Source organism: Lissotriton vulgaris, chromosome 9, assembly GCF_964263255.1.
Source record: "Lissotriton vulgaris chromosome 9, aLisVul1.2, whole genome shotgun sequence".
In the NCBI taxonomy this organism is placed as follows: Eukaryota; Metazoa; Chordata; class Amphibia; order Caudata; family Salamandridae; genus Lissotriton; species Lissotriton vulgaris.
The window spans coordinates 792,568,460-792,589,493 of NC_141697.1; positions in this window are offsets into that span (position 1 = coordinate 792,568,460).

A 21,034-nucleotide genomic window follows, 5' to 3' on the forward strand; every position below is an offset into this window, starting at 1 on the left:
ACACCACGTCTCACAAGTGTGGTTGCCAGCAGCGGGGCCCACCAGCCAAAGTCCTGCCCCAGCCCACGTCAACATACACATTAGCCAGGGAAAATGATTGCAGGGTTGCTTCCCTCGCCGCAATCCGGGTCGTTATGGGCGTCACCGCCCCCTATTGCAATGGCGGACCTCCCCGGGCCACTTCACGAGGTATCTGCAACTGCGGGGGCCAGGCCCGCGACACAACAGCAGGGTCGCAGATGTCCCTACCGCGGGACCACGCGAACCAGGTCCCGCTATCGTGGCCCAGCTTCGGCTCCCCACCTGCTCGCTCGCCCACCGGGGGGGCCAACAGGATAGGCTGCCCGCACACTTTGCCCGCAGAAAGTCCGGTAAACTCTGACTAGTCCCCCAGTGGGCAGGGGATCCTCACAATACCTTATGGCGGGCATGCTGGCAACTGGTACCGGCTTCCGGAGCACTCCCCGCCAGCTCCGTCACTCATCCCACAACCACGAGGCCTCGCGGCAGCAGCTCAACCCCGGCCTCGCGTCTGCACACACGTCGGCCGGGAGAGCAGGTGGGGGAGGGGGCAGCTCCTCCACGTGGCGACTGAGGCGTTCCTAGACCTCCGATCGTCCCCAAGTTGGCAGGGTCAGAGAGGACAGTCCCGCACAGCTCCGCTGCGAGTTTGGGCCGAATCCGGGTAACCAGCACGGAGAATTGGCCTGCGGTTGGGGAGCTCAGCACGGAGCTCTACCCAGACACGTCCGCCGCCATTGCGTGTTCAGCCACGACCCCGCCTTAGGTCCAATCCTTGATAGAAAGTTGCCTAGACAAGTTTTCTCCTTCATCCTCTTTAAGGAAGTAAAAAAATAAAGCTCTGTGGTTCAAAGAAGAGATATTGGCCCTTAATTCAAATGAACACGACACATAGAGGAATCAACCTCTGGAAAATGAGGAGCTAGACACCAATTAGTGAAGGGCTATGCTTATCAACATGATAGGCTGTTAGCATAAGACAGTCTAGCAGCACATTTACCATTATTTGGACCAAACACCTCTCTGAAATTCATCTGTATTGCGTTGTATGCATAGGGTCAAATTTGTGCAGATTTTTATTTACATGCTGCATGCCAATCGAAACACAAATAGTGGCATGCATGTGTCATCCAAATGAGATTTAGCACTGTATAATGGTTAATAGGCTCTCAAGTGATATCTAGCTTGATTTCTATACTTCAGGCACATCCTTGACTACAACTATCTTCGTACAGACGATTGCTCCATGGGTAGATTTCTTAATGTAGTGTAATATATGTACACTGGAAGAAATTCACAAATTTCCCTGGCATCATGTGACCACATGGAATGATCTCCCACTCAGATATAAGTGAAAATGTCTGTAGACCTGAATTTATGGCAAGGGTCTCCATCTCAATCTGGGCATACCTCACTTCTCTTGGTGATAATGCTCGGCTTGTGAACACCAGACGTGCCCACCTTCCAAGCTTGACTTCTTGAGTGAGCACTGCCTGAGACCCAGGGGGCTCACATCCACCACCAGCTCTGTTCTTTTCTTTTAGGTCAAAATAGGCCATTGTTGCTTTACTGAGGAGTGACAACTTAACCTTTTTAAATGCCTCCTCCTCACTTGGGCCCACACCCAGCAAGAGTCAGCTTTCGTTAGTGCCCTGAGAGGCTCTGTAATGATTTCTGGCTTGAGGATAAACCGGCTACAGTAAGTGGCCTTCCCTAAAAACTTCGCACCTCTGAGGCATTGAATGGAGCTGGGGCTTGTTTGATTGATTCAAACTACCTTGGATCAACTTGCACCCCATCCAATGTGAAAACATAGCCGAAAAACTCAATGTTCATTTGGAAGAAGGAGCACTACTGCTGATTGAATGTGATGCTGTGATCACACAGGCGCTTCAGGGTGGCTCTCAGGCTCTGATGATGTTCCTTGCCTGTTGCAGAATATATTGAGATGTCATCGCTGACATTCATAATGCCTTGTAAACCTGAAAGCCCCTTCTTGATTGTGTCCTGAAATATTTCCACTGCAGACGATATTCCAAACCTTGCATCGTCCAAGGTGCGTGGAAAATGTTGTATCTACTACCCTCGTCCAATTTAGGTGGTGGTATTTAGCATTGAGGCTAAGTTTTGAGAACCACCTTGCCTCATTAAGGTCTGCTATGATATTGTCAATTGTGGTAGTTATGTGCCTCTCCCTCTTATTGTTGGACAAAGGAGGGACAAGGGGCCAGTTTACCGAGGTCCAGCGTACAGGCCCCAGAAGGCTGTGAACAAATATGGTACGAAGTTCCTCTGTGCAATTAGGTAAAAAGTACTTATGTGAAAATTTACTTATTCAGGAAGGTAGGTGCCTATGAAGGCAGATGGGTCACTGGTGAACCACTGATGTGTGAGTGAAGGAGAGGGAATTCTCCTTATCGGAACTAGGGCTCTCACACACCTAGCAGGCTAGGTGTCATGCTTCATCATTTGAGCCTGCCCCTCGTCAGGTCGGCGCTGCAATACCTGACGGTCACCCGTAACCGGGGCACTTTGTCGGGGATCTTTTGTTCCTGGCGATGGGTGCAGTGGGGGTGAGGGGCCTTGTGTGTGTGTAGATGTAAGGAAGGAGTGAATTAAAATAGGTCAGTTAATCCTAACCAATATTTATTGCAAAGGTAAACTGCCTACATTAAAAGTAAGAGAGGGGGACAGCTGCCGTCATCTGCGCGTAGACTAGTGGGCATGGGGCTATTAATAGCACGCAAAGTAGTAGCATGCTGCTGGATGAGAGGCCCTGCTCCGACTTCTAAAAGATGGGCACATGAGATGGTATATTGCTGTACGCAATCCGAGAATTATAGCAAACTCCTCCCACCCACTAGTAGACCCAAGAACTTCCGGGGGCTTTTTTTTTTTTATTTATTTTTTTTATTTTTTAAATATATTTTTATTGCAGGAATTAGCCAAAGTTACATGTTAGATCAGCAACATAACAGCAGGGTAAATAAGAAAGAAACATCCGATCCCCGTGAAAAAACATCTTGATTACACAGCCATTCAGCCCACAACCCGAGGGTCGGGCGGCGTCTTCTTACAAAAAACACAGGTGGGGATCTGGTATAAAGTCGTAGCTGATCCGGATAATCCAACGGCCTTCATCTGCTTTTCTAGATCAGCCTAACAGAAAAAAAAAAAAAAAAAAAAACCCTCCCCAACAGTCGCTCAGTGTCGCACCCTCCCCCCACCCAACCCCGCCATCAGTGTGTAGAGGTACATGTAGAAAGAGCTTGTGGGAAAGAACCCTAGGTGACTGGGTAGAGGTCAGTGTCGTAGACGTCTAACGAGACTCAAGTTGTGCTGCATCATCACCCTCGGAATCGCTGGAAGCGCAGTAATCTCTAAGGGCCTGCACTAGTGTTTCCCATTCCAACGCTGTTTCTAGCGCCCTCTCGTTTTGCTGCCGCCTCGCCAGTTGATATCGCAGAGTGCTCTCCCCTGTAGCCCACTTCAGAAGTTCATTGTGCCATTTAGCTCCTGTTGGACCAACTCTTGCCTTCCAATTCCTGGTTATCTCCCGTTTAGCGAGAATGAGCCCTAAATCCATAAATTTGCTCGAGATTTTATTTTTAGGGGTATGCGGGAACCAATGTAGGAGCCCCACCGCTGCGTCGACCGTCAAGGTTCTACCAGTAACCCTATTAAGAGTGTCCTCGACCAAAAGCCAGTATGAGGACAGCGCCGGGCAGGACCACAGCATGTGAATGAGGTCAGCCTCAGACGCCCGGCATCTGGGGCAATCTGCTGTGTCCGTGGCGAAGTATTGCTGAATTTTCGCCGGGGTTAGATAGGCCCTGTGGAGTACATAAAACTGGACCAGTTGAAACCGGGCATGGCGCGCACCCTTCCAGGCTCGGCGCATTAGTTGTGCCCATGTAGTTTCTGGTATCTCTTTTCCTATGTCCGCCTCCCAGTGGCTCCGCAGTGTGGCGAGCGGGGGCAACCCCTCGTTAATCAATCTATTATATAAGCACGTGACTGCCTTGGCAGTCCCCGCGGACATCATAACGTATTGGCACACCGGAGACGTAGGCGGTTCCTCCAAACCACTTTTCCAGTGCATCTGAATTGCTCTAACCAGAGCTGTGTGCAGGAGGAAGTCGCCTCGGGGAACGTCAAAACGGTCCAGGATCTCCTTTCTGGGGGCTTTATCAAACCTATCTTACGGACAAAGGAGACGGTGAGGCTGATCCAGAGGCGCAGAAATCTGAGTCCAACTGGGGTTGGAAGCTGCATACCTGGGACACTGAGTACACTGCAGATCTAGAGAACTGGCGCTATGGATGGCGGTGTTGTTGGTAGCTGATACTGTCTAGATTACATATGTTGGCAAGGTTATGTACTGTAAGCGTCGCCTGCCCTGCCTAATGGGTTGTTGGCTATTTGGCTGTGTATTCACTTGAGTGTAAGAGGATGTTCTATGGATTTCATGGGGATGTACTGACAGTTTGGGGGATGGGTGGAGGGCTCTGGTGTTTACACTCTGGGTCACTGTTTGATACCCTTCCAAAATATCCAAAATAAAACATTAAAAAAAAAGTAAGAGAGGGGCAAAGAACTGATCGTAAAGTGTCCAGTGGTGTATGTCCTGCTCTCATATGATCAACATGTTTCGTGTCTCTAAGGTCATAGTGATCGGGACACTTCTTCAGGATCAAGTGGAACTATCTACACTACAAGGTAAGTGGAATCTACATACCCCGTTTCTGGTGGTAGACCTGTAAATGAGACAACAATAGGTTTGGGGAACATGTTAATTGCACATATAAGCACACATGTTATCTCTGTGTATCAACCCATAATGTCTAGCAAAGCAATCGTGCTCATTAGTAAAACCTAAGTTTGTACATAAAAACAGTGGTGACACCAGTGGGAAACAGTGCATGTCAAAAAGTAGTAGGCTCAAACACTCAATACATTTCGTGCTAGTCTACAAATCTTGTTGATACAATTAAAATTAAAATTCACAGCAAACCCCCCCAAAATGTATCGGGTAATGCTCACAATAGTCAGGACAAGAATCACCTATACTGTAAGCAAACCATGTGTGCAACAGTAGCCGGCGGTATAGCGAGGACACCAGTTGGGTCCTATTCGGGTAAAAAGAAAGTAATGAACTCATTTACAGTAAAGCAGGGTTTTATGGTGGCCAAGGCTGAAACACTCCAGAGGCTGAAGGACAAAAACCACACCAGGCCGACCAGGTTGCGATCCGCCCAGTTGAGGACTCCAGTTCATGTGCCTGTGCGGTGCACTGCGTAAAACCTCGGGAACTCAGTGAGCCGCTGCGGAGTCCCTGGCAATCCAGAGAACATCCCGTCAGCCCACTTGACATCAGATGGTCCCACCGCGCACATACCCAGCATACTAGTCGCCGGAATAACTTTAAGGCATATCGGCATGGCAGTTTTGTGGTTCTGCTCACTCACCTTCTTAGCATGGACTGTTCAAAACGTGGACTCACCAGCATGCGTAATGCTACTCAGCGTTCGACCTACCCTGCCGCCGACACTGGGATGGTGAGAGGCGGTCGCCAGCTGGTCCAGAAATAGTGACCACAGCCAGTGGAGTGCCGTAGTCACGTGGGAGGGGTTAAGGAGCGTCATACCAATCTGTCTATTGCCGTGGCCGCTATAGTCCCCATCTTGTAGTGACATAGAGGATACGATTCATATGTTAAACTATAAATTGCTAGACACTCTTATGTGAATACTGACAAGTATATTCTATTGTTGCTGGTAAAAACAATTAGTTAGTAGATTGGGGACTACAGGTACCCGAGTAGTAAGTCATGGCACCACTTTGTGGAGAGTTGTGTAATACAGATGACGCACAAGGACGTCCATTGTTTGGGAACCTGTCAGATAAGGTAGTCAGGGTGATCTGAAGCGATTCATCATAGAAAGTGCTCACCGCGAGGTGGCTCAATAAGGGGGAGGGAGAGGCAATCAGTATGCTCACAGCAGGTCAGTGTGCAGAGATTACACCAAGCAAGCCCAAATGGCAGTTTAAGTCGGTGGCCCTGGTCAATACCGTTAACTACTGTGACTCCTCGTGTAGTATGTCACTCAGTATAAAGCTCCATCTATGGAAATGATGACTCAACCAGATGAGCTCAACCTCATGCACTCCACGGAATATCATTGTTGTGAGAAGTTGGCCTGATATATGATGTTTCCAATTCTGGAACCACCTTGTATCAGTCCAAACAATCCCTTATGGTGTCTGGTTGTAAGTCAACCTTATAGACAAGCTATCTTAATGGTAGCATAGACTAAGCAGCCTTAAAGGCTAAACTCAAGAGGTCGTGTTAAGCGAGCTGTTTTACCAATCACAATCCTGTAATATCAAATGAAAGGACACCACACAAGTATATATTATAAAAATATATGTGTTTATTTCTAAAATAATCCCCAGTACTCTTTATGAGCAAAGGGGCACAAGCGTTAAATCAAAAGCACAGTATAACATACAAAGTTGCACAATTATGGATGAGGGCGGGTGGCCACTCAAACTATATATTAAGAAAGTGGTATAAGAGATACCAATCGAACAGTGGTTAGGCCTAGGGCCTAGGGAATCGCTGGGAGCAGTCGGAACAAGCAATGCTGAAGTCGGGAAAAGCCCGCGGGATTCGGGTGCAGCGCTTAAAGCACACGCATGCACAAATGTAAAGTCAATGGTGCATAAAAGTTACACAAATAGAGTTTAAGGATACTTCCGCTGAACCTAGATGGACAAAACTTTAGACACGGGCCCTAGAGGTGTGTACCAGTGTGGGACCACTGGCGTTGCTGAGTTACCTCACCCACAGGAAGCTGGTGCATAGGGTCGAAGTGGCGACGGGTTTCGTCACGCAGGTTCTTGGTGCTTGAAGCTGAAGATGCTGCAGGCGATGTGAAGGAGAAGTGTCCGGTGTGATCCAAGGGTGGATCAGAGTAGAAAAGTACCTGAAAGCAGAGGGGACAGAGTCAGGGTCACTCAGCAGTGACCAGGGTGGAACCAGAATGGAACCAGGCAATGTCGGGCGCAATCAGGTGGTTGTCGAGGAGCTTCTCTCCGCGGCCACGTGGGCTCTGGGGCATCTGCGATGTCCAGGAGCGGGTCACGAGCTGTCCCACGCAGGCTCTCACCGTCGGCGCTGTCGGCTTCAAGATCGGAGTCAACAACACTTGGCAAGAGCAATCCACGCAGGACTGGAAGATTGCTTCTCACTCGGATCAGGAGGGTCAGAGCGGGGGCTCCTTTTCAGAGCAGCTGGTGCAAGTCTGGAGCAACCAGAATCACAAGTCGGTTTTAGGTTTTCGCCAGCGCAGGGGCCACAAGACCGCTGGCAAGTGACCGGGCCAACGCGTTGAGCCAAAGAAAGCAGAAGGGCCCCACGCAGCACTCGTCGAGTGTAGAGGGGTGAGCTTCGGTGCAAGAGTGGCTCAGGGTTAAGGCTTCTCAAACCCCGGAGTACAGCTTCGGGGGTCACTCGTGGGCTGCACAGTCAGCGTCTCGTGGTTTTTTCAAGATGGCGTGCACCACGCTTCCGGTCGCCTCCACGGGTCTCAGCTCTGCAGGGACTGTGGATCGGGCTGTAAGAAGGCAGGCAAGCTTGATCACGTTGATCTCAGTTGCTTGAGTTCTAGCGGGAACTGCAACAAAGCAGATGTTGAGGTGCTGGATGGTGCCTGTTTGCACAGGGTGGTCACTCCTTGACCACAAGGGAGATTCTTCAGTCTTCTACATTGAGTAGGATGTCGAAGGGTCCAGAGTTTCATTTCAAATGTTTCATCGGGATAACCTGAGTGCGTTGGCACTGCTCCCGTTCTTATACCAATCTAGGGGGCTGGATTACCTGCTAGGTCCCCTCCTATGGGTGGGACCCAGGAAGGGGGTGTATACACCCCTTTCATTTGATCCAGGCCGCGCTGGGACTGGGGCTGGTCTGCCCCAGAACCGGTTTGGCCGGATTATGCAAGGGGAAGCCTTGTGCTCCCCAGGCAGTGTCTGGTTTCTTTCAAACCTCCCTGCTACAATCCACTATCTCCTGTCTGGGGTGGTGTAACACCTCCCTGTGACAGGAAAGCCTTTGTCCAGGCCTCCTCTGCTGAGTTTGTGGATCTGAGGCCCTTTTGAAAATCAACCGCGTTTCAGTAAAGTAACATGTCTTCTCCCTCTAGAGGGGTGGAATGCTATCCCCGTCGACAGAACTGTCTAGGGGATAGTATTCCAAATCGTATGACACCTTACACGACATGTTTTGATAAAGCCAAACCAAAGTTGCTATATAACCGCGAGGATTATAATGCACTTAATAGTATATGGTATGGCATTATCCCGGATCAGCGTAGGGAGTTGTTCCCGACAGCTGCAGACAGGCTCAGCTCATGCCAGAGCACCATCTCACATTAAACCACGAGCTCTGCCTCCAGGATTGATAAGGCCTTCCATAGGAGTGGCTCACAGGTTTATATGTGTCCAGATATAGGTTTAGATATAGGTATACTATATATAAGCAAGGGGTGATTACACCCACTTGCCCCAGCTGAATGATCAGCCAGTTGTGTCAATTTAAGAACCAGCCAGGGGTGGCAAAAGCTATGCTTCAGCCCCTGGTAGGCCTTGGTGGCACCTATGCCCTGAGCACCTATAGTGCATGGTACAGGGGCTGACAAGGAGTCCATTTCCAATTGGGTTATGTACCTATAGTACATGTCTGTTAATTTAGAGAGAGAACAGCAGGCTGGGGTCTGATTAGCAGGCCCACAGCCTCAGTAAGTCAAAAACCAGTGAAGCAAAAAGCAAAAATTTGGGGTGACCATAGGATAGCAGACCCTACTCTCCTACAATTGTTGAGGCCGGTAATATGTGTTGACAGTCTATGAACCCATCTCTGTTCAACTCTAAACAATGCCTCCTTGGTAATCACTGGAAAAGCTTCCAATATTGTCCAGCACAGGTTGCCAGAGGAGTGTGGTGCTTCTCTGTAGTGTGTGTATAGTTTAGTCGTCATTCTCTGGCAGTGAATGTTGCTTCTATGTTCAGTAATCCTGATCTTAATGGGTTGCATGGTCATACCAATATATCTCATGCCGCATGGGCACGTAATCATGTATATACATTGATTGGTATTGCAGTTAGTATGCCTTTTTTGGGCCCATTTAAAAGTAGGTAGTAGGGCTATTTCTTTGGAAGTAGTAGTCAGAGGGCATACTATACAGGAACCACAAGGGTAGTGCCCAGTCACTGGCGGTAGAGTCCTCTGTGTGTTAGTGTTGTATGTCTTGGATCTGGTAGGGACCAATGTATCCCTTTACATTGCGAGTTCTCTTGTACGTGAACCTTGGTTTTGGCAACTGTAGATCACCCGTGTTAAGTATGTGCCAATGTTTCAAGATTATCTTCCTAATTCTGGCAGAGTCTGGAGTGAAGGATGTGACATGTGAGATTTTCATTGGTTGGTTTGGGATGTAACTCCAGTAATGCCTCCCTTGGATTATTCCTGGCTCTTTTCAGTGAGTCACTGACTTGTTTCTCAGGATAACCTCCAGATTTTAGGTTAGATGCCAGGGTATTGGCCTCTGCTTTGAATTCAGCAATTGAGGTACAATTGCGCCTGATCCTCAAAAATTGGCCGACCGGCAAGTTGTCTCTCAGTGCTTTGAGGTGGTGGTTAGTGCATAGAAGTAAACTATTACGGTCTGTAGGTTTTTTTACAGTGAAGTTTTAATGATTCCTGCATTAAGTGTAATATTGATGTCAAGAAATGGAATAGAAGTGCCAGAGATAGTATGGGAGAATCTGAGGTAATCATTTAATTCATTAATCCACCTCACAAACTGATCACAATCTGCTCGTGTCCCGTGCCAGAAAATCAGGATGTCGTCTATGAAACATTTCCATGGTTTCAGGTTATTGTGGTTATTACTAGTGTTTAGAATGTTGTCCTTCTAAAGTGCTGCCAAGTAGATGCATGCTACACTTGGAGCAAAAGGGCTCCCCATAGATGTACTCTGGCTCTGATGGAAAAGATTTTGTTTGAACTTAAAGAAGTTCTCAGTGAGAGCCAGGGTTGCACACTCCATTATAAATGGAATGGGAGTAGGAGATGACCAAACTCAGGCGTTAAGCACTGTTTCAACGGCCCCCAAGGTAGCTCTCTGGGGAATATTCATATAGAGCGCCTCAACGTCTAGGGTGAGGAAGGAGGTCAATCTCTTCTACTTTGGGTGTTTCATCTATGATTTTCAAGTTGTCAGCGGAAACCCTTACAAATGACGGAGTCTCTCTAACAATTGTTTGTAGAAAGTAATCACAGAAGATGGAGAGAGGCTCAAGGACAGAGCCAATTCCTGAAACAATAGGCCTACCAGGAACCGGGGTCACACCTTTGTGGATTTTAGGTAGGGTGTAGAAGTAGGGGACCCTCGGTTCCTTGGCGATTAAGAAGTCTGCTTCCTTCCGGCTGATCCAACCATTGGACTCTGCCTCATAAATCAATGTGGAGATCATGGTAGTTAGCTGCGGTATGGGGTCTGAAGTAATTGGAGTGTAATATCTCCCATTAGAGAGTTGGCGGAGGCATTCTGTGTCATAATCAATGGTCGATTGTATTACCGTGGCCCCACCTTTGTCAGCCTGTTTGATTGTAATAGTCTTATCCTCAGCTAGGCTCCTAACCATGTTCTCGTCCTGGTGGGTGGAGAGAATATGAAAGGGTGTCTGCCTAGGCGGTAAGTGAAGCTCTTTAAGCACAACTTTTTCAAAGACTATGACTCCAACCGGGATCATATTGTTCAGTGGAGTGAATGTTGAAGGATTCCTCAGTCCTGAGTCATCCTGTTCTCTGGGAGAAGTGTCTCCGAAGAAGGCTTTTAATCGCACAGTCCAGAACCAATTGTGTATCTCACAGTGTGTTTTAAATCTGTATATTTTAGGTGTGGGGTCAAACCCTAAACCCTTCTGAAGTTCCGCCTTTGCAGGGTCAGAGAGAGTACGGTGGGACAGATTCACCACTAAGTCCTCCTGTTTCTGGTTTTGCTCCTGGTGTCCATCCCGCTGGTCGCTTGGTCTTGCCAATGGACCTGTTTCTGTGTGCCTCTTCTGTTGCGCCCTCTTCCTCTGCCCCAACCTCTGCCTAAAAAATGCGGGTTACTGTTGTTGAAGTATTGGGGTGGACCCTGTTGGTATTAAGGTAACTGCCAGAACGGAGAAGGTGGCCCGTGATATAATGGCGGCCCTTGGTATGGCGGTCCGTTATAGTATTGGTTAGGTCGTTGGTTCCTTCTTTTGTTGTTGCTTCCCCAACTACCTGTGCTGGAGTTGCTGTCACTCGAGTCTCTTCTCTGCGAGTTATCATCAGAGGAGTAACTCAGTTTATTTGACGTATAGTCATCCTTAAGATAGGGATATACCTTTCCTTTTGAAAATCTCTGAAATATCTTTTTGGAGTTTGTTTATTTTCTGCTTCATGAAATAGGCTTTGTTATCAGCGATTTCCGTATTGATTTCTGCAAGCTTAGTTTTGTAAGCTGTAATTTGTATGGTGATTTTCAGTGCCCCTTCAGCGATTTGGATTCTGATCAGAAGGGCATCTGCTAGTCGTTTGGCAGTGTTGATTATAAGCACAAACCAGTCCCTAGTGCATTTCCATGCAACTAGGGACCACTCTTTTTTGACTTGTTTGGGAGCCACATGTCGATGCACAGGTGTACCTTGTTGAGTTGTTTTGACTTTTCGGCAATGACCATTGGTGATACCCAGGGAGTTGGATCTGACACCTTTTTATCACTTCCAACGTCTCCAATTTGTCTCGCTCCTGTTCCACCTGCGGCCGAAGATGGAACAGCATCCGGCAATGATATAGTGCTGCCGACTTGACTGACTTGTCTATTTGTAGGTGCATTGGCGGGGTTTGCAGACATCCTAACCCCCTGAACAGTCCAGGGTACTGGTTCAACAGTTCATCAACTTGGAATGCCTGCGCATTCCTTGCAAACGATACTAAGCTCAAATACTCCAACGTGTGACACCCCAGTGAAATGGAACACAGTGAATTTCCTGGTCTATCGACCGAACACACACTGTCATGAGTCCTTTGAGCAGCAGTGGTGTCTTTCCACTGTACATGTAGATCTTGGTGTTTGACAAGGAGAGAACTAGCCTCAAGCGGAGGTGTTGATACTGTTGGATACCCATCAGATTAATAAAGGCTTCCGTGTCGATGAGAGCCTTGATAATCCGTCAACTACACAGGTGGGTTGCCGCCTCATGAGCCTTTTGAGGTGCTCTGTGAATGAGATGAGGAAGACTTCTTTTTCGCCTGAAGGGGACTCATCCTGATGGCCCCTTCCCACATGTGGCACTTGGCAGGTTCCTGGAGTTTTCTTCATCTAGCGAGAACTGCTAAATGGCCTTTGTCGGGGTCCGTTGCCCACGGGCCCCTTGGTCCTCCCTGGCACACCTTGGCAAAATTGTTTGCTTACCACTGGTAGAAGATGTCCACCCTTGAGCTGGGCAATTCTCTAGCTGGTGTTCTTCATGGCCACAGATTGCACCCCCAACTGTGCCGATGTGGCAGCCCTGGGTCGGGTAGTCTTCATCCTAGTGGATACAAAGTCTGCATGTTTCACCTTCACACTGTGTGGCTTACTGGTTGCCTACATCATAGCAATGTCCATTGTGGGGACCCTTGTGGCAGATAAGTTTATGCAACCTAGCCATGATGACAATGTCGTCTAAACTGATTTTGGGCTGTCGCAGTATAATATTATAGTGTTTTAACACCCTTGGATAATCTGCGTCCAGATTTCCTTGTGCTGATCATCTGCTTTACATGTGCTGGCCAGCTCACAGTGGCGGGCATAGACAATGTCAATAGACTCTCCTTCTTGCTGGCGGGCCTGGCTTGGTTTGAAAAACTGAAAATCATGATTCATCTGTGAATCAAAATTTGTGTTGAGTACCCGCACAACTGCATCATAGTAATCTGGTGCTACTGTGTTAGGGAGACTTGCAGAGCATGAAGGCAGAAGGGAGGACACGGTTCAGGATTCTTCTTCCACCAACTTGGAATAAATAAAACTCCAAACTAATGGAATTCCCCAATTAAATGAAAGGAACCACAGAGAAGAATAAAACTGTGGAATAAATTAAAGACTTAAAAGAGGAAATCTATGATTTCTACAAGAAAAACACATCCTCCCCACATTTCCTTGAAGGCCATCAGCGAAAAATACAGCTTTTTTGGGCGATAGAAGCAAGAAGATACATAAAGAGTTGAATTAAAGCAATAGAACAAAATAAAAGATAACAATATGCCACAAGAACATTTTAACTCCAAGTGGAAGTAAATACTTCCTAGCAGGGCTTGATTTACCAGCAAGCCTCTAAGATTTTTATCCACACAGATTATTGGAGGTCTTTTTAAGACCCAATAGATGTTTTTTTTAATTGAACATCAATGTCCTGAAGAAGGTGCAGATATCATAGATCACCAAAACGCCGCGTTGACAATTTGTTCATTAATACCTTTTGTGTTTTAAGTGTAATAATTTGTGAACATAAGTTTTGCGATTCCTGAATTTTTAGCAAAAATGTTTTTATAAATAATGTGACCATGTGTTTTTAACCACATTAATTGACTCTAGAATTGTATCAGCAATTCAACAGTGAATAATAAATAATATATTTTGAATTTTGACATTGGGTTGTGTGTAACTTAACCTTTGTATATAAAAATTCATCCAAGTAGTTTTGTAAATTTGGTAACCTGCGCAAATACTCCTTTCACACTAGTCCACCTGTCCCAACATTATATAGTGACTCCTAGGGATTCCGGCCTAAAAAGTTTGGAAAAGGAAATTGGTTGTTTTGAAAGGGAGATGTTCAACCCATTTGCTGAGCTCCTCCACCACATAGTGGAGTAGCAGGAAGCGCTTTACTGCACCATCATTTTCACGAGTGGCTATAGAATAATTTTTCAGCCTGCTCATCCGCGTCTTCCACCTGGGTGCAGCTGTGGCAGGATCTATCAGTTCACTGAATGATTGGAGAACCCCAGACACCACAGCAGCAAGGCTGCCTCAAGTAGTGGTTGAGTCCTCATCATCAATGTATCGAGCCGATGGTGATGGCCAAGTGGTGAGGCCGAAACCTGCAAATAAGAGAGACACACACACTGGTACTGGTACGAGCAGAAGACCCTTTGCGGTCCTCAGCCCCTTTATTTATATCCACTGGTCAAGCCCAGCCAGAGGGTGACATGCAACACATCCAGGACACAGGTGAGGCCCAATAGTGGCCAGGTGGCTGCCTACACAGCCCAGCCACACACGACCACTACAGCAGCAAGGGGGATACAACAGTGCTCCCCCTTAGACAGGCACAAGCATACCCTGCACACCTCCTCCCAACTCTTCTGCTGGTACTTCCCACTTGCTCAAAGAAAGCAGAAAATGTCTGAGTTTTTTCAATGGAATCGAGAAAAACTCCTTTGTAAAGGACCCAATGTCTCTTAGTTTGAGCAGTTATACCCCATTCTGAAGAAAAAATGTCTGAAATAGTTGAAATATGTTGTGGCAATACAGTGCGGAATCAGAAATTACGACCCCCTGTTTTCTACACATCAAATTCTGGGCAATTTGCGATGGGGGCCATAGTGATACTGAATGACTCCCTTTCACTGGGTTTAAGGTTTTCAGTCCTGGGGTTTCATTTAACAAATAAGTGAATCTTGGGAGTTGATGTTTTGCTTTAGTTACACAAACATGACTTAACATATGAAAACATTGATTGCTGAATGATTAACAAACGTAAAAGTGCTAGTTCGGTTACATGGAGGAAGGATGCCACCTGATCAATATTTTACTAACAAGTCGATTATTTTGATACCAATGCCAGTGGAAAAATGGGAGAATATAGTTTTCTCTCTTTAAATTATAAGCTTATAGCAGAAAACACACAAGAATAGAATTGCTTAAGAGTGCCAGAACCATCTAGACTATTTCGAATTGATTATTAAGGCTAACCGGGCCTGAATTGTTATGCTTAAAAACGGTTAGTGAGAATTTTACTCAAAATATTATTCAGGTCTCAGCTTTTATTATTGCCTGTCTCTCTAAACACAAGAAAATGGCCCAGCAACCCTAAATTCTTTCCATGCACCTATGAAATCCACGCGAGCCAACGCCACACTTCGGGTCTAGGGAGGGGAGGGTATTACCAGAGCCCCTGGAATTTTGTGATTGTGTGGCTGTGGTGATTTTCGCATAAGTATAGATTTACTGCATAGTCCATTTCAGTCACCATCTGCCACATAATCTACAGATTTTAACAAACACAAAATGTTGCTTCTAGCCCAAACTGTTCAAAAGTTACAAAAATGCGATGACATGTGGAAGGTCCTTTGTAAAGCTAGATTGCACACCTTCTCTGTTGCTTATTGCTATATTTGGATGGTAAACTGGCACTAATGAGGTGCAACCAATGCCCAGAGAGTGTTAACAAATTTAAAAATAATGAAATAAAGAAGTAATAGTATTAAAAAATAAGCTGCATTACGATATATCATTTGCCTTTTCTTGCCGCATAATTTACTCAACCCTGCCGCCTAATTCCAGTGGCCCTGGGCATTGCTGTGTATGGCTTTGAAAGCAAAACGAGCGTGAATAAAACCGCCCACTGGGTTGTGGAGAATGGCTAGACAGAGCAGACATGTCTGAGCACGCGCACCGACGTTTCCCTTGAATCCGCGGTGATGTGGAGGCAGGGCGCGCCCTCTGGACACGTAGCGCTGACGTCACTTCGCTTTCCAGCCTTACACGTTAAAGTCTAAAGTGCAAGGATTGCCGGGGATAAATGAGTAATAGGTTTTCGCCTACAGGCCCACGAGCTGTTTATCCTTCTTGGTAATTTATCCTCACCTGATGCAACTTGCTGCACGATTGCCAGCTCTGAGGCGAGGCCTTTTTTAGTGAGGGCCGGTGGAGGGGTGACAACCATTTGTACATAAAGCCTCAAATAGAGAAAATATAATCCGTACCTTGGACAACAAGCATTGGCGAAACCAACAGATCTGGCCTCTGCAAACTGGTGCAATGGTTATTTTTTACATGTATTGCTGCACGCATATGCCACAAAAAGAAAATGAAGAAAGAAAGAAAACTTACTTAAGCATGGTGACCAAATGATTCCCCCCAATTTTTATTTTTTTTAAAAAGTGCAATTAACCATTGCGTGAAATATTGATAGATCATTGTGGAAGATTCCTAGCTGGCTGGTGTACTTAGAACAGGTAATACAACCTTTTAAAGCATGTCAGGATAATCTGATTCGTATTGGTGCAAAGGAAATGTACTCTTGGCTTTTAATGACTAAACATAGTTTAAACACACCAGGATAAATAGTGCTTGTCACTTTAGGCAGATGTGCACAAGTGTTCAGGCAGCATGGCGTCACTCACAGTTCAAGAAGTTAATGTAGTGGACTGGCACAGTGCCTTATGCCTCATGTTGTGGTGGCTAGAAATCAAATACGAATCACAGCTTTACTGACCAATAGATGAAGTGAGATGACACAGAGCCTTACTATGCATGAAAATATGTATGTCGTTTTTATTTAGGAATTTTGTAATTAAATGTGGTTGGAAGACAACTAAAACTCTCTTGGCAAGACCTAAAAACAGGAGTAACACACTATGACTAGTACAGCCCCCAAAACAGAAAATCGTACCCAACTATACCGAGAACTACCATAGAAATATAAAGTTGGGGTGTGCTATCACTAGAAGTGATCAAAAAAGAAGAGGTGTGGCGCCGCGGCCAGGGTGACTGACTCCGGAATCTGGGGATCACGGTTCGATCCCCAGGGCCGGCGGCAGATTAGCCCAGCACCATGTGACTCTGGGCAATAGCCTGCTTAATCTTCCCGACGGCCCCCAGCGCCTAGAGACCCTTACGGGTGATTGTGCGCTTTACAAATGTGGATTATTATTATTATGGTAATGTACTCTATATAGGATACAAAATAAATAGAAAATAGTAATGCTCTACATACCGCAAAATGTATACCCATTCTTCAGAACCCCAAAAAGGCAGCAGCTCGGGCAGTCAGAGAATACCACTGTTTCACAAATAACCCACCATAGTCAAACACCTCAGTGTCTGCAAATAGAATTAAGATAAAAAAATCCAAGCTGGGCAAACACAAACATCTCTGCTTCAGAAAAACAAGCACTTCCTAGAAAATCTAAAATCCAGCCGAGTCCACCCCACCGCCCCCCACAACTATGAATATGGACAAGCATTTGCAATGCAGTAGGTCTCGCATTTGTGAGAGTTTGAGCTATTGGCAATGTAAATGACAATGCCTTTTATTTATGCATTTGAAAACCTGCAGCTGTGTGTAAACAAGCACTTTGTACTTATGAGAAGCAAGGCTGGCAGTCTCTTTTACTGCCAGCCTTGCTTCTCGTAAGCAAGGACTATACGTACAAAGTGTGTGTTTATGCACCGCTTGCAGGTTTTCAAAACAAATGAATAAAAGGCATTTACAATACCAATAGCTCAAACTCTCGCAAATGCGAGACCTATAATAATAATAATAAATCATTTGTAAAGCGCCTGGCTACACAGAGAACAGTGTGTCCCCGCGCTAACTGCTGATAAATTACCAGGGGGCCGATTTTACCAAGCCAAGGGGGCTTACAGAGTGGGAAACGTGTGTTTTTAATTCCCTCCGGAATCTTATTTCAGACGGCTCCATCCTAAGATGCAGAGGGAGTGCGTTCCAGTGTTTGGAGGCTAAGTACCTAAATGAGCGTCCGCCCATTTAGGCCCTAAGGATACGAGGAGTTTTAAACAGCATCACGCCGGAAGATCTTAGGTTCCGAATGGGGCGATGAATGATAAGGAGGTCCTTTAAATAGTCCGGGCCTTCTCCTGAGCAATACGATGTGCGTAGCTGAGGGCTTTAAATTTAATTCGCTCCCTAATGGGAAGCCAATGGAGCTTAGCCAGGGCGGACTTCCCCGAGGCTCTGCGCGGGAGCCCAAGCACTAGGCGTGCGGCAGCATTCTGCACGCACTGCAGTTGATGAAGGGCTTTTTGGCTTAGTCCTATCAACATGGCGTTTCCATAATCAAGGTGCGGAGTCACCAGGGCATGGACAATAGTTTTTCTGGCTTCGGTGGGAAGAAGATCTAGGACCTTGCGGAGAACCTTAAGTAAGCCAAAACACCTCCCCGTGACCTTGTTGACATGGGTCTTATACGAGAGGTCGGAGTCCAGCATTACGCCAAGGTTTCTTACCGACTCCATCAGGATGGGAGGGCTCCCTAATTCGTTAGGCCACCATAGCCGTGACCAGGGGCGCAACTAGGTCTTAATTTCGGGGGGGGCTAACATGGCAGATGAAGGGGCGTGGCTAATGTAAATCAATGGGGCGGAGCTAAAATGGCAGATAATCAGGATCGGTTAATGCTCAGGTCAAGCTGAGAAAAAAATGTGGTGAATTCTGCATTTGAAACTGGACAACAATTAAAGCACACATTTTTGTTAGTTTGATGCATTGCCCCCCAAAACCCATACTCACCCTGAATCTTAAAATTACCCCTGGCACACCAAAACACATACCCACGCTGAACCCTAAAATTAACCCCCTCACACCCTAAAACCCATACCCGCCGTGAAATCTATAACTACCCCTGGCACCCCAAAACCCATACCCACCCTATCCCTAAAATTATCCCTCCCCGGCACCCCAAAACCCATACCCACCCCACACCCTAAAATTACCCCCTGGCACCCCAAAACCCAATACCACCCTGAACCCTAAAATCACCCCCCTGGAGCCCCAAAACCCATACCCGCCCTGAACCTTAAATTACCCCTGGCACCCCAGAAACCATACCCATGCTGAACCATATATTCCCCCTTGCCCCCCAAAATCCAAACCCACCCTGAACCTTAAAATTACCCCAGGCACCCCAAAACCCATACCCATGCTGAACCATAAATTCCCATCTGGCACCCCATAACCCATACCCACCATGAACCCTAAAATAGCCCCCTGACATCCCAAACCCACACCTGCCCTAAACCCTAAAATTACCCCTGGCACTATAAAACACATACCCACGCTGAACCCTAAAATTAACCCCATGGCACCTCAAAATCCACACCCACCCTGAACCTTAAAATTACCCCTGGCACCCCAAACCCCATACCCATGCTGAACCTTAAATGCCCCCCGGCAACCCATAACCCACACCCTCCCTGAACCATAAATTCCCCACTGGCACCTCATAACCCATACCCACCCTGAACCCTAAAATTGCCCCCTGACACCCCAAAACCCACACCCGCCCTGAACCCTAAAATTAACCCTGGCACACCAAAACACATACCCACGCTGAACCCTAAAATGTCCCCTGGCACCCCATAACCCATACCCACCCTGAACCCTAAAGTAGCCCCCTGACATCCCAAAACCCACACCTGCTCTAAACCCTAAAATTACCCCTGGCACTATAAAACACATACCCACGCTGAACCCTAAAATTAATCCCATGGCACCCCAAAACCCACACCCACCCTGTACCTTAAAATTACCCCTGGCACCCCAAACCGCATACCCATGCTGAACCATAAATTCCCCCCGGCACCCCATAACCCATACCCACCCTGAATCATAAATTCCCCGCTGGCACCCCATACCCACCCTGAACCCTAAAATTGCCCCCTGACACCCCAAAACCCACACCTGCCCTGAACCCTAAAATTACCCTTGGCACACCAAAACACATACCCACGCTGAACCCTAAAATGTCCCCTGGCACCCCATACCCACCCTGAACCCTAAAATAGCCCCCTGACATCCCAAAACCCACACCTGCCCTAAACCCTAAAATTACCCCTGGCACCCCAAAACCCATACCCATGCTGAACCATAAATTCCCCCCGGCACCCCATAACCCATACCCACCCTGAACCCTAAAATTGCCCCCTGACACCCCAAAACCCACATACACAACAAAACAATGAGAATAGGGTCTAAGGGCGAGTTTACCGACCGACCAGGTGCATGCCCCAAAGTACAGTATTATCACAACAGAAGACACCTGGGGGTCACAGACAAGGGTGGATCACAAAACCAATGCAACACAAAAGACACCAGTGAGTGAGCTCCGATAGTGAAATGCCGGCCAAACTAAGGCTCAAGAGCAAATGGAGAAATAGTTCCCATCAGAAGCCACACTGTACCGCCCTTTTTCTCATCATCTGGGTTCTCCTTACCCAGGAGACTGAACGGCCGGTCAGATGTTACCGTAACCGATATGTGTGGGATAAGGGTGGTATATAAGTATGTATGTACCTGAAGATCAGGTGATATTGTTCTTAATTTCTTAATCTATGCAGCAGTGTTTTTAATACTTTTGGTCCTGAAGAATGCATTTGAAACTATGTTCAACACAATGCAGAAACATGTCGACCACCATGTAGTACGGTGATTATTTGGAACCCGCACTTACACTTGCTTTTTAAACCTTAGGGATTGGGAGACACTAATAAATGTTGTTCGTCCACCCGATCACCTAATTTTATCTTTCCCTCACTTAACACTCTTACCACTTCAACACTGCCTCTACAGTAGCCACTTTAATTCTTTGTACTTTATATACCACCCTTATCCCACACATATCGGTTACGGTAACATCTGACCGGCCGTTCAGTCTCCTGGGTAAGGAGAACCCAGATGATGAGAAAAAGGGCGGTACAGTGTGGCTTCTGATGGGAACTATTTCTCCATTTGCTCTTGAGCCTTAGTTTGGCCGGCATTTCACTATCGGAGCTCACTCACTGGTGTCTTTTGTGTTGCATTGGTTTTGTGATCCACCCTTGTCTGTGACCCCCAGGTGTCTTCTGTTGTGATAATACCCCAAAACCCACACCTGCCCTGAACCCTAAAATTACCCCTGGCACACCAA